Source organism: Heterodontus francisci, chromosome 7 (assembly GCF_036365525.1).
Source record: "Heterodontus francisci isolate sHetFra1 chromosome 7, sHetFra1.hap1, whole genome shotgun sequence".
Lineage (NCBI taxonomy): Eukaryota > Metazoa > Chordata > Chondrichthyes > Heterodontiformes > Heterodontidae > Heterodontus > Heterodontus francisci.
This window is the reverse complement of record NC_090377.1, coordinates 99,033,616-99,047,912: the sequence shown is the minus strand read 5'-3', so window position 1 is coordinate 99,047,912 and position 14,297 is coordinate 99,033,616.

Below are 14,297 nucleotides of genomic sequence, written 5' to 3'. Positions count from 1 at the left end.
CTGTTTCTTTCTGCTACTTTAGTGGAAGCATTAAATAAGAAGTTTAAAATAAATTAAGGTGGGAAAATGGAGTTGAGGTACAGATGGGCCATGACCTAATTGAATGGGGAGCAGGCCTGGGGGGGCTGAATGGCCTACTCCTGTTGCTAAAGTTATTATGTTACTAAATGGGTTTACACGCCTGCTAAAAGAGTAAAAAGAGGAATTTAAAACTTTAAGTACTTGTATGCTAATAACCCACAGCATAATTTCAGGGCCTTGTGTATGATGATAAAAACAAGTCTTTTATTAAATTGCCATTGTTTTCTATGACAGTTTATTAAAAGAATATTTCTTTGTGCACAGAGAAAAGCTACTCATTTGTCTTCCTTTAGTACCTTTCTTTCGCCCATCAACGTGAACAAGGTGCAGCCAATGTCTGTTGTGCTGGTTATTAATGCTACCAAGCAGCGACTCTGAAGAAAAAGAAAACAGGACCCCCAGATTTATTGTCTTATATCCTTAGCAGCATTTCAGATGTGGTTTGGCACCTATTAAGGAAACTAATAGAAATAGTAACATTGAAAGAGGAAGACTTAAAGATCTACCATTTTAACATGGAATGGGACCCTAGCTAATTTATCTCAGGATTGCCAACAGGAGACTTGATCTTAAGCAGAAATGAATTTTATTCAGGGATGAACAGATGTTAATGGAGATAGACTAGCACATTACAAGAAGCTGCTCTTACACAGATCTTTATCTTTAACAGACATGATCATAAAAAACCTCCACTGTAACAAAAAAAAATCAATAATTAGCTTTTCTGCTGTTTTTTGTTTAGTTTATTGTGACAAGAAGCTTCCCAAAACCAATTATTTCTGCTGAGTTTGTACAAACTGTTCGATTAATAAGGACACTAAGTTTTTTGTAATATTTTAACCAAAATATGTACTGGAAATTGTCAACGCTAGGTCTTGCCTACTCAGTTTTATTGCACTGCAAAGACTGCAGTGATGTTAAGTGAATCTATGGGCATTTTAGCCTATGGTCTTGCCAGATTTGAAAGGTACAATGCATATATGTCTATTTATTCATTACCTGTCATATATTATCTATTTGGAAAAATAAACTTTCTTTCATAGTGCCTCTTCAGAAAGCACAAATTTCTGCCTTTGGTGAAATGAAGAATAATTGTGCTTTTGTATTATTGACAATGTGAATATAAAATTAACATATTGTAAATGTTCTTTTTCATGTGAATCAACCTTCTATCTGCATTATCACAAAGTGATAATTATTTTTAAGTTATGTGCATTGTTAAGCCATTAGACCCTTTGTTGTTGAAATAAAAGACATTCAATAAATACATCTAAATTTGTCAAGTAATGTTCGATATTCAAGTTTCTCTCTCTGCTACATTTTCTTGGTAAACAATTAAGCAATGTTTGAGAAAATATTCTATCCATTATATTTGTGCTGTTTTTTTCGTTCTAGTTCCTTAGTAAATATTTTCTGTTTATAATTAAAAAACCACAAATTACTGCATGTCAGGAAACTTTTGGAGCCCATATGTCCATGGTTGGTGGACATAATAAAAGGCATTATTGTATCACTAGTTTGTACATCCAAGCAGCATCATATAAATATCATGGCTCTTGATGATGGTTCTTGTGTGGCACTGTGTCTGGCTGAATGCCACACACACATAAAAAAGAAACAACTCAGGGAGGAGTGATCCAGACAGCGTACGAAGACTTTACACACCATTCAAATCTTTTCTCTTAAAAAGCTTAAAAGATGGAATTATTTGTTCCAATTAGAGAGAGAGGATAAGATGCTTTTTTTTTTGAAAAAGAACTGAAAGGAGAGCTTTCAGACAACAAAAATAATGACCATGATAGATATCAATTTCTATCGTATATGACATAGTATAAGCTGTAGATTGCTGTGCATTCTCATGGGGATGCAGTTAAAGTTTAACATTATGAGCTGAATTTTACTGGCCCCTCGATGCCGTGGGTTGTGATGTGGGGGCTGGTAAAATTCTGCGGGGAGAGGCCCGCCTCAACCCGTGACGTCGAGAAGGGCCTGCCACATATTACCGACCGCGGGAGAACTTCAGTGCGGCTCCTCCACTGCCTGGTGGCGGGCCCTTCATCTCCATATGCAGATTGTCAACAAATGTATGCAAAATAACTTACCTGCCGTCCCACGCCTATTTTATAGCCTCCATTCGGCCTTCGCGCGCCTTCGGAACTCCGCATGGAGCTCTGAGGCGAGAACCTGGTGGGGAGGGTGGAGGAATAAAATTTTCAGGGTGGGAGGGATGGAGGAGCAGGGAAATCAATTTTTATTGGATGTAGGGATGGTGGGAAGGGGTTGAAGAGCAAAAGATCGAAGGTTGGGGGGGAAAGTTCAGGTATTTGAAAAATCAATTGGGGGGTGTGGGGAAGGGCCTCCATCACCTATATTTATATTTAATAAAAATCCATTATATTTTCCCTTTAAAAATTATAATTATTTGTAAGGGCTTAAAGCCCTTTAAAAATGGCGCCGGACACCATTGCCAGGGACGCGGTGACAGCCCCCACACATCATCGAGGGCGGGTGCTCTGACCCCACTATTTAAATGAGTCCCCGTGCGAAATATCGTGGGGGTTCCTCGCTAGATGCTGAATGTGGGCACCCTGCTGAGTTTAAAGAGAGCCGTTGCACAGTGCGGCGCCAGAATATCATTCAGCCCTATATGTTAATATGGCGCTAGAATGGAAGAATAAGGCTCCTATGAGCACTATGCATGCATCCTTCCAGTCTGGTCCTGATGTATCTGTATTTGTAGAGTATCTGGTTTCTATTATAAGTTACAAAAAGAATTAGCTCTTTCTAAACTGAAGCTTGTGGTAACAAGAAGCTTTTATTAGATTTACAGTAATTGGACTTTTCCACAAACTATAATCTATGACATTTAAAGTAACATCTGAAGTACTGAGCAAAGGTTTGTGTGCTTTTTAAAAACATGTCTAATAGCCTTGTGCATAAACTGCAATTGCAGAAAAGTGAGTTGGGAATGGCATGAACATGAATCATGTTCCTATGACAAATGTTTGTGAACTAAAATGGTGTGCAATGCAATCATCTGTGTCATTTCCAGCGCTAACAGCAAGAAAAAAAAACAAAGAAAACTTTGATGTACCACAGGACAAAAGGTTTGGCGATTGGCAATAGACACTATGGGAGGTGAGCAAAAGCCCAAAGAGGTAGATTTTAAGGAAACATTTAAAGCTGGCAAGAAATGTAGCAAGGTAGAGGGCTTTAGCAAGTATATTCCAGAGTGCTGCATCACAATGCTGAAGGTTCTGCAACCAGGGGTGGAGGCGAAGGATTGGGGGATGCAGGGGAGCCTGACTTGGAAGGATGGAGGAGACGGCAAAGGGAGATGCTGGGCAAGGCCATGGAAAAATTTATAATCAGTACTGAAGATTCTGAGTTAAATGTTCTGGTGGAGGAGAATCCAATGGATGTCAATGAGGGTTAGGGTGCCTAGTCAGCAGAACATAGTACAGGATGGGATATGGATGGTAGAATTCTGGATGAATTGGAGTTTGGGTAGGGTGGACTTCATCGACCAGTGTGAAGGGTACTGGAAAAATTGCATTGGGATGTGACAAAGGGAAAGGCAAAATGTGGATTACTACAATTTGTAAAGTTACAAAAATTAATCATTCTATGAATTGTCCACTCGACCCCAAAGAATCATAAAACATTTTTAATTTTAAAAATAAAGCAAATATAAAAGAAATATAATTTTACTTCTGTGAAGCACTTTAGCACATTTTAATACATTAAAGGCACTATATAAACAGAAGTTGTGATGGTTGTTGTAGTGATTTCTATGCCTGATTGAAATTGGCACAATGAAAGGCACACAAGACAAAATTGCATCAGTTTTGACAGTAGTTGTCCTTGTGCCACCCTTCCCCTCCTCTTCCCCTTCCTTTAGTTTCATACTGGAGCCTTCTGGACAAAGTGAACTTTCAAAATACTCAACAGGTTTAAAAATAAAGTATCAAGCAGTAAATATTAAACTGAAGACCTGTTTTTTGGGGGGAATTGTCCCTCAGTGGTGCTGGATAACCACAGCTTCCATTTGTATACCTTGAAGGAGGTCTGTAAATTTGTCAACCCACCTCTACAGCTTGCCTAGAGCACCTTGCAGTTTTAAAACAAACTTTTTTGAGCTACATTTTACTGATACAACATTATATACCAGCATTTTGTTTGCTTCATTGATTTAACACCAATAGACCTCTGACAATGCAGCACTCCCTCACTACAAATGCAGTCCTTCAGTCTCTTGAAACTGGAACAGCGCCACCTGCAAGTTCCCCTCCAAGCCCCACACCAACATGACTTGGAACTATATGCAATTCCTTCACTGTCACTGGGTCAAAATCCTGGAACTCCCTTCCTAACAGCACTGTGGGTGTACCTACACCTCAAGGACTGCAGCGGTTCAAGAAGGCAGCTCACCACCACCTTCTCAAGGGCAATTGGGGATGGGCAATAAATGCTAGCCTAGCCAGTAATGCCCACATCCCATGAACAAATAAAAAAAAACATAGAACCATAGAAAAAATAAATAAAATAAATTGAAATATCAGACTATATTATGTATGCATTGCTGGAGTTGGGCTTTAGAAACATGGAAACCTAGAAAAGTTATGGCACAGAAAGAGGCCATTCAGCCCATCGTGTCTGCGTCGGCTGAAAAAAACTAGCCACCCAATCTAATTCCACCTTCCATCACCCGGTCCATAGCCTTGAAGGATACAGCACTTCAGCTGCATGCCCAGGTACCTTTCAAATTAGTTGAGGGTTTCTGCCTCCACCACCGATCTGGGCAGTGAATTCCAGGCACCCACCATCCTCTGGGTGAAAAAGTTTTCCTCATGGCCCCTCTAATCTTTCTACCAATCACCTTAAATCAGTGTCCCCTGGTAATTGACCTCTTCACTCGGGGAAACAGGTCCTTCCTGTCTACTCTATCTCGGCCCCTCATAATTTTGTACACTTCAATTAAGTCACCCCTCAGCCTCCTCTGTTCTAAAGAAAACAACCATAGCCTATTCAATCTTTCCTCATAATTGCAACTTTCAAGCCCTGGGAACATTCTTGTAAATCTCCAGTACTCTCTCCAGATCAATTATGTCCTTCCTGTAATGTGGTGACCAGAACTGTACGCAATACTCCAGCTGTGGCCTAACCAGCGTTTTATACAATTCCAGCTTTACATCCCTGCTTTTGAATTCTATACCTCGGCCAATAAAGGAAAGCATTCCATATGCCTTCTTCACCACTTTATCTACCTGTCCTGCCACCTTCAGGGACCTGTGGACATGCACTCCAAGGTCTCTCACTTCTTCTACCCCTCTCAAAATCCTCCCATTTATTGTGTATTTCCTTGCTTTGTTTGCCCTCCCCAAATGCATTATCTCACACTTCTCCAGATTGAATTCCATTTGCCACTTTTCCGCCCACTCAACCAAACCATTGATATCATTCTGGAGTCTACAGCTATCCTCTTCACTATCAACTACATTGCCAATTTTTGTGTCATTTGCAAATTTACCAATCATGCCTCCCTCATTTAAGTCCAAATCATTAATATATACCACAAACAGCAAGGGACCCAACACTGAGCCCTGTGGAGTGCCACTGGAAACCACCTTCCATTCGCAAAAACATCCATCAACCATTACCTTTTGTTTCCAGTCACTGAGCCAATTTCGGATCCAACTTGTCACATTCCCCTGTATCCCATGGGCTTTTATTTTTCTGGCCAGTTTGCCATGTGGGACCTTGTCAAATGTCTTACTAAAATGCATGTAGACCACATCCACTGCACTACCCTCATCAATGCTCCTTATTACTTACTCAAAAAATTCAATTAAGTTAGTAAGACACAACCTTCCCTTAACAAATCCATGCTGACTATCCCTGATTAACCCGTTCTTTTCTTAGTGGCCGTTTATCCTATTTCTCAGAATTGATTCTAATAATTTGCCCACACCGAGGTCAGACTGACTGGCCTATAATTATTTGGTCTATCCCTCACACTCTTTGTGAACAATGGTACAACGTTAGCAGACCTCCAACCCTGTGGTACCTCACCTGTATCTAGTGAGGATTTGAAGATGATCCTCAGCACATCCTTTATTTTCTCCCTGGCTTCCTTTAACAATCTGGGACACAATCCATCTGGCTCAAGTGACTTATCCACTTTAAAGGATGTCAGACCCTCTTGTACTTCCTCTCTCATTCTGCTTATTATATCTAATATTTCATACTCCCCCTCTTTTACTACAATGTCTGCATCATTCCTCTCCTTTGTGAAGATAGAGATAAAAAACTCATTAAGAACCTTGCCCACATCTCCTGCATCCATGCATAAGTTCCCTTGTACATCTCTGATTGGCCCTACCCTTTCCTTAGTTATCCTCTTGCTCTTAATGTACTGATAAAACATATTTGAGTTTTCCTTGATTTTATCTGCCAATAATTTTTCATGTCCTCTCTTTGCTTTTTTTGTGTCGTCTATAGGCCCCCGAGGAGTTGCCTCTCTGGAGGACAAAATATTAATCAGGAAATAATGGAGGCGTGTAAGAAGGGCACTACAATTATCATGGATGACTTTAATATGCATATAGACTTGACAAATCAAATTGGCAAGGGCAACATGGAAGACGAATTTGTAGAGTGCATCAAGGATTGTTTCTTAGAACAATATGTTGCAGAACCTACCTGGGAACAGGATATTTTAGATTTGGTAATGTTTAATGAGGTAGGATTAATAAGAGATCTCGTAGTTAAGGATCCTCGACGGGGAAACGATCATAACATGGTAGAATTTCAAATTCATTTTGAGGGAGAGCAACTCAGGTTAAGTGAGTGGGCAAAAACTTGGCAGATAAAGTTCAATGAGGGAAAGTGTGAGGTCATTCACTTTGGTAGGAAGAATAAAAAGGCAGATTATTATTTAGATGGAGAAAGACTACAAAATACAGCAGTTCAGAGGGATCTGGGTGTTCTTGTGCATGAAACACAAAAAGGTAGCATGCAGGTGCAGCAAGTAATTAGGAAGGCAAATGGAATTTTGGCCTTTATTGCTAGGGGGTTGAAGTTTAAAAATAGGGAAGTCTTGTTACAACTGTACAGGATGTTGGTGAGGCCACACCTGGAGTACTGTGTACAGTTTTTGTCCCTGTATTTAAGGAAGGATATACTAGCATTGGAGGCAGTTCAGTAAAGGTTCACTAGGCTGATTCCTGGGATGAAGGGGTTGTCCTATCAAGAACGGCTAAACAGGTTAGGCCTTTACTCATTGGAGTTTAGAAGAATGAGAGGTGATCTTATTGAAACATATAAGATTCTAAGGGGCACAAAAACAAGAAATGCTGGATTCACTCAGCAGGTCTGGCAGCATCTGTGGAAAGAGAAGCAGAGTTAACGTTTCGGGTCAGTGACCCTTCTTCGGAACTGACAAATATTAGAAAAGTCACAGATTATAAACAAGTGAGGTGGGGGTTGGGCAAGAGATAACAAAGGAGAAGGTGCAGATTGGACCAGGCCACATAGCTGACCAAAAGGTCACGGAGCAAAGGCAAACAATATGTTAATGGTGTGTTGAAAGACAAAGCATTAGTACAGATTAGGTGTGAATATACTGAATATTGAACAGCAGCAAGTGCAAACCTGAAGAAAAACAACCTGAAAAAAACAGTGGGTAAGATTCGAAGGGGGCTTGACGGTGTAGATGTTGAGAATATGTTTCCTCTGGTGGGGGAATCTTGAACTAGGGGACATAATTACAGAATAAGGGGGCACACATTTAAAACTGAGATGCGAAGGAATTTCTTCTCTCAGAGGGTGGTGAATCTCTGGAATTCTCTACCTCAGAGAATTGTGGAGGCTGGGTCACTAAATGCATTTAAGGAGGAGGTAGATAGATTTTTGAAATCTTGGGAGTAGAGGGGTATGCGGAGCAGGCCCAAAAGAGGGGTTGAGACCTGGGACAGATCAGCCATGAACATATTGAATGGCGGGGCAGGCTTGAAGGGCTGAATGGCCTACTCCTGTCCATTTTTCTTATGTTCTTATCTAATTTCCTTTTTTGCTTCACCCCTGCACTTTCTATACTCCTCTAGGCTTTCTAAAGTATTAAGTTTTTGTGACCGTCATAAGCTTTCTTTTTCTGCTTTATCCTGTGCCCTGTATCCTTCTATATAAATAGGGGGCTCTAGATTTGGCAGTACCACCCTTTTTCTTAGTGGGGACATATCTACACTGTGACTGTAGAAGCTCGCTTTTGAATGCCTGCCATTGGTTTGCCACTGATTTTCCTTCAAGTAGTCACACCCCGTCCACTTTCGCCAGATCACTTCTCAGCTTTGTAAGATTTGCCTTCCCCCAATTTCGAACTTTTACTCTTGTTTTATCTTTGTCCTTTTCCATGGTTATGCGAAAACTAACTGTATTATGGTCACTATCTCCAAAATGGTCACCCACTGCTACTTCATCCACCTGCCCAGCTTCATTTCCAAAGACCAAATTTAGAATTGCGTCCCCTCTCATTGGGCTTGTTACGTGCTGGCTAAAACATTTCTCTTGAATGCAGTTCAAGAATTTTGTGCCCTCTGTGCCCTTCACACTGTTTGTATCCCAATTGATATTAGGGTAGTTGAAATCCCCAACTCTTATTGCCCTATTGTTTTTGCACTCAGAAATTTGCCTACATATTGTTTTCTATCTCCCTCTCACTATTTGGGGGTCCATAGTACACTCCTAGTTGTGTGGCTGCCCCATTTTTATTTCTGAGCTCAACTCATATGGCCTCATTTGATGATTAATTTAGCATATCATCCCTCCTCACAGCTGTAATTGATTCTTTAACCAATCATGCTACACCCCCTCCTTTTTTATCCCCCTCTCTATCCTGCCTGAAAACTCTATATCCAGGGATGTTGAGCTGCCATTTTTGCCCCTCTTTAAGCCAAGTTTCCATTATAGCAATGATATCGTGTTGCCATGTTTCTATCTGTGCCCTCAGCTCATCGACTTTATTTGCTATACTTTAAATGCATTTAAATAACTACATTTTAACACTGCCAAATTTCGGTGCTGCACACTTTTTAACCTTTGCTTCTTCTGTCTTTCAGAGTCACTCGCTAATTTTCTGCCTCCCGTTCCCTGCTCTGAATTTGTCCTATCTGAAACTGCCCTCAGGTTCCCATTCCCCTGCCAACCTAGTTTAAACCATCCCTAACAGCACTAGCAAACCTTCCTGTGAGGATATTCATCCCAGTCCTGTTCAGGTGTAAACTATCCAGCTTGTACAGGTCCCACTTTCCCCAGAACCGGTCCCAATGTCCCAGAAATCTGGAGCCCTCCCTCCTGCACCATCTCTCTAGCCATGCATTTATCTGGTGTATTCTATTTCTATATTCTCCAGCACGTGGCCTTGGGAGTAATTTGGAGATTACTACCTTTGAAATCCTGTTTGCTAATCTCTTTCCTAACTCCCTAAACTCAGCTTGCAGGACCTCATCCCTTTTTCTACCTATATGGTTGGTACCAATGTGGACCATGACCTCTGGCTGTGCACCCTCGCCCTCCAGAATGCTCTGTAGCCGCTCGGTGATATCCATGACCCTTGCACCAGGGAGGCAACATACCATCCTGGAATCACGCCTGTGACCACAGAAACACCTGTCAGTCCCCCTAACTATATTATCTCCTACCACTATTGCTTTCCTGTCTTTTCTCCTCCGTCCCTGCGCAGCTGAGCTACCCATGGTGCTCTGGTCATGACTCTCGCTGCACTCTCCACAGGAACCCTCTCTCCCATTGGTACGCAGAACTGAATATTGGTTAGAAAGTGGGATGCCCTCCAGAGACTTCTACCTGCCTTGTCCTTCTCGTCTGTCTGGCAGCCACACAGTCCCTCATTGCCTGCGCTCTCATAAGCTGTGGGGTGACCATCTCTTGAAACGTGCTATCCACCTATCGCTCATCCTCACGAATACACCTCAGTGACACCAACTGCTCCTCGAGTTCCAAGATTCAGTGCTCGAGTTTTTGCATTTTGTGTCACTTTATGCACACGTAGTTGTCCAGGACATGGGTAAGGTCCTGGAGTCCCCACATGGCACAAGATGTGCATTTGATGGGTGTGACCAGCCCTGCCAGGCCTCAAATTATTTATTTACTGTAGTAAAAATTAGAAGTTAAATAAACACAATAAAATGGTTATAAATAGAATGAACCAATAAAATGGTTATACTACTGGTATTTTAGCTTCGACTTAGTAGATAGTCTTAAATGGTAGAGAAAAAATAAAAATCATAAAGTAAGAAAAATACCCACCAGATACTCACTGACTAGCTCCCTGTGCCTCATTGCTCTCTGTCCCTCTCATGCTGTTTGTAGCTCCAAAGTCTCACCCAGCCGGTCACCTACCTGCTTCCCTGTGACGTCACACTTACCAAAACTTATCTCCCTTACCACTATTAATATACCCTACCAATATTAAGATGTTACCAATAGTAGTAATAACCTCAGTAATAAATCTTACTGCTTTAAAATAAAACAGAACAGCAGACTTGCCGGCTGTTCCCTTCTGCTTGTGTGCCTTAATTATTTGTAAGGTGGTTACATAAATTTTAATTTTAAGTTTTTTTGTAACTTGTAGCTATTTACACATGCACCCTAACAGTAGTGTACAAACCTAGCTATTTACAGATACTCGCTGATAGCAGTTACTCACCAACTAATCACCTTACAGCTTTCCTGTGTGCCACTGTTCAGTTTTTTTTTCAAACTCAGGTGCGCCTGGACTCCTGTCCACTGCTCTCCCGGAAGGTAAGTCTGACAATCTTGTGGGCCCACATCAGAGATGCAATATATGACTCAGCAATGACCACCTATGGCAAATGTGTGAAGCAGAATGCAGACTAGTTTCAATCCCACTTTGAAGAGCTGGAACCTGTCATAGCCGCTAAGCGCATTGCGCTGCTGAACTACAAGAAAACCCCCAGCGAATTAAAATCTGTAGCAGTTAAAGCAGCCAGAAGTGCTGCACAAAGGACAGTCAGGCACTGCGCAAATGACTACTGACAACACCTATGCAGTCATATTCAGCTGGCCTCCGACACCGGAAACATCAGAGGGATGTATGATGGCATTAAGAGAGCTTTTGGGCCAACCATCAAGAAGATCGCCCCCCTCAAGTCTAAATCAGGGGGCATGATCACTGACCAACGCAAGCAAATGGACCACTGGGTGGAGCACTACCTAGAACTGGACTCCAGGGAAAATGTTGTCACTGAGACCGCCCTCAATGCAGCCCAGTCTCTGCCAGTCATGGATGAGCTGGACGAACAGCCAACAAAATTGGAACTCAGTGATGCCATTGATTCTCTTGACAGCAGAAAAGCCCCTGGGAAGGACGGTATTACCCCTGAAATAATCAAGAGTGCCAAGCATGCTATACTTTCAGCACTCTATGAACTGCTTTGCCTGTGCTGGGACGAAGGAGCAGTACCACAGGACATGCGAGATGCCAATATCATCACCCTCTATAAGAACAAGGGTGACCGCAGTGACTGTAACAATTACCTTGTAATTTCCCTGCTCAGCATAGCGGGGAAAGTCTTCACTCGAGTTGCTTTAAACAGGCTCCAGAAGCTGGCTGAGCATGTCTACCCTGAGGCACAGTGTGGCTTTCGAGCAGAGAGATCCACCAATGACATGCTGTTCTCCCTTCGCCAGCTACAGGAGAAATGCCGTGAACAACAGATGCCCCTCTACGTTGCTTTCATTGATCTCATCAAAGCCTTTGACCTCGTCAGCAGATGTGGTCTCTTCAGACTACTAGAAAAGATCAGATGTCCACCAAAGCTACTAAGTATCATCACCTCATTCCATGACAATATGAAAGGCACAATTCATCATAGCGGCACCTCATCAAACCCCTTTCCTATCCTGAGTGGCATGAAACAGGGCTGTGTTCTCTCACCTACACTGTTTGGGATCTTCTTCTCACTGCTGCTCTCACATGCGTTCAAGTCTTCAGAAGAAGGAATTTTCCTCCACACAAGATCAGGTGGCAGGTTGTTCAACCTTGCCCATCTAAGAGCGAAGACCGAAGTACGGAAGTCCTCATCAGGGAACTCCTCTTTGCTGACGATGCTGCTTTAACATCTCACACTGAAGAGTGTCTGCAGAGACTTATCGACAGGATTGCGGCTGCCTGCAATGAATTTGGCCTAACCATCAGCCTCAAGAAAACGAACATCATGGGGCAGGACGTCAGAAATGCTCTATCCATCAATATTGGTGACCACGCTCTGGAAGTGGTTCAAGAGTTCACCTACCTCGGCTCAACTATCACCAGTAACCTGTCTCTAGATGCAGAAATCAACAAGCGCATGGGAAAGGCTTCCACTGTTATGTCCAGACTGGCCAAGAGAGTGTGGGAAAATGGCGCACTGACACGGAACACAAAATTCCGAGTGTATCAAGCCTGTGTCCTTAGTACCTTGCTCTACGGCAGCGAGGTCTGGACAACATTAGTCATCCAAGAGCGACGTGCCAATTCATTCCATCTTCACTGCCTCCGGAGAATCCTTGGCATCAGGTGGCAGGACCGTATCTCCAACACAGAAGTCCTCGAGGCAGCCAACATCCCCAGCATATACACCCTACTGAGCCAGCGGCGCTTGAGATGGCTTGGCCATGTGAGCCGCATGGAAGATAGCAGGATCCCCAAAGACACATTGTACAGCGAGCTCGTCACTGGTATCAGACCCACCGGCCGTCCATGTCTCTGCTTTAAAGATGTCTGCAAACGCGACATGAAGTCCTGTGATATTGATCACAAGTCGTGGGAGTCAGTTGCCAGCGATCGCCAGAGCTGGCGGGCAGCAATAAAGGCAGGGCTAAAGTGTGGCAAGTCGAAGAGATTTAGCAGTTGGCAGGAAAAAAGACAGAAGCGCAAAGGGAGAGCCAACTGTGTAACAGCCCCGACAGCCAATTTTATCTGGAGCAGCTGTGGAAGAGTCTGTCACTCTAGAATTGGCCTTTATAGCCACTCCAGGCGCTGCTTCACAAACCCATGACCACCTCCAGGCGCTTACCCACTGTCTCTCGAGACAAGGAGGCCAAAGAAGAAGAAGACTGTTCATTTTTTTTTCAAACTCAGTCGTGCCTGGACTCCTGTCCACTGCTCTCCCGGAAGGTAAGTCTGACAACCTTATAATTCAAAGGCAATTTCTACGACAAATGAGCCAAGCTGACATAAAGTCAATTAGCCATGAAGAAGGAGTTCCAGGATAAAGATTAGAAGAGTCAGAGGTGAAATAATTGAGGTGTTTAAGACGATTAAAGGATTTGATGGGGTAGATAGAGAAAAGTTATTTCCTTTTGTGGGGGAGACCAGAGCAAGGGGTCTAACCTTAAAATTAAAGCTAGCCATTCAAAGGTGAGGTTAGGAATCATTTCTCCTCTCAAAGGATGGTGGAAATCTAGAACTCTCGCCTCACAAAACGCTGCTGAGTCTAGGTCAATTGAAAGTTTTTAAATTGAGCTTGATAGATTTTTGTAACAAAAACAGGAAATGCCAGAAATACTGAGCAGGTCAGGCAGCATCCTTGGAGGGACAGTCCTGAAATGTTAACTGTTCTTCTTTCTGCAGATGCTGCCTGACCTGCTGAGTATTTCCAGCAGTTTATTTCAGATTTCCAGCATCTACAGTATTTTGCTTTTGCATTTGTGTTGTGTTGCTAGGTTTTGTTCAGCAAGAGTATTAAGGGATACAAAACCAGGGCAGGTAAATGGAGTTAAGACACAAATCAGCCAATGTCTGAATGGGGGAACAAGTTCGAGGAGCTGAATGGCCTACTTCTGTTCATGTGTTCCTAACTCCAACCATTAATTATTAAAGGGTACATTTCCAAAATGTTGTATTCACTTGCATTTGAGAAAGAATGTGGCCTGAATGAAATGTTGGAGTTTGCACTATAAATGAACCAAATGCCATCATTAAGGAGCTAACTATTAAGCAATGGAAGCCAAACAGAAGCATGAGACAGGAAGTGTTTTTCTTCCTGTCTGGCAGTCACATGAGTGCACAAAGAAAATTAGGTTGATCATGTGGTAGAAAAGAAGTATTTTTCACACTGCTCTGTTAACAAAACAGATGTATGATACAGAACCTGTCTTCGTACTCAAACCTAGGTTCCATAGGGAGCTTCACTTCC